Source organism: Echinops telfairi, unplaced genomic scaffold, assembly GCF_000313985.2.
Source record: "Echinops telfairi isolate 266 unplaced genomic scaffold, ASM31398v2 ScPeMD7_7;HRSCAF=31, whole genome shotgun sequence".
NCBI lineage: Eukaryota > Metazoa > Chordata > Mammalia > Afrosoricida > Tenrecidae > Echinops > Echinops telfairi.
The window spans coordinates 12,895,706-12,896,678 of record NW_022103904.1 but is presented as its reverse complement, the minus strand read 5'-3'; the positions used below and the strand labels follow the sequence as shown (position 1 = coordinate 12,896,678).

Sequence of the window (973 nt, the reverse complement as noted above, 5' to 3'; positions counted from 1 at the left end):
TATTATGTTATTCTGGTTAATGTGATAAAAAGATTTGGCTAATAAGCATTGTTTTTTAAATGTACACGGAGTAAGTTTATTAAATAAGGAAATTATAAATAAGGAAATTAAAATAAGGAAATAAAAAAGACAAATTATTTAATTTTTATTTATAATACCACAACATCTGGAATTTTTTTCATTAACTTTCTCGTTTGGAATACTGTAGACCTGAGAAACATAATTTTATTCATTAACATTTATGCTCAATTCAATACAAAATATTTGTCACTTGTTTATTCATTAGTTTTTATTTTAATATTTGCTATGGTTCAGAAGATTAACTAAGTTTTGAGAACAGAGTGGTAAACAAAAGCTGACCATGCTCTCAAGAAGCTCAGAGCAAAAAAAAAATAATAAACCTGAGGAATTGAAAATATCTTTATTATATGTAAGCAGTTAGATAAATGTATTCAAATGGCTTACCATCTAACACAGCATGTATAGCAGGTCACACAAGAATCACAAAGGAAGGAGCATCAAGGACACAACTTGTACGTAGCATTTTCAATTTGCCTTACATGCATGATAAAGTCGGACACTGAATAAGGAAGGCCAAAGAAAAATCGATGCATTTGAATTGTGGTGCTGGGGAAAAATATTGAAAGTACCATGGACTGTCAAAAGGACAAACACGAGGAGAAGCTTCAAGATGGTGCCCAGGTAAGCAGCCTGTATGGGGAGCACCACAGAGCCTAGTGTCCAGGAGGTCAAGTGAGAGGATTCTGGTGATTGGAAAAAGCCCCAGGAAGACCAGATGTACCACTGTCATCCCCCAACCGGCTCGCCACCCCAGGAGCTGGACAGCTGAGTTCCCCAAAGCTGTGACTTGACCACCACATAGCAGCTGCCCACTCACAGGACCCCACTGGGGGAGCTGTTCCCTCCTCCCATGGTTCCCCTCTCAACATGAAGTGGCTATTCTGCCACTAAG

The 973-nt window shown here is 37.8% G+C and overlaps 1 pseudogene; it reads left to right on the top strand.

Moving 5' to 3' along the window:
• The first annotated feature begins 651 nt into the window (after window positions 1-651).
• Window positions 652-973, top strand: part of LOC101654110 — a 44,363-nt pseudogene continuing 44,041 nt past the window's right edge.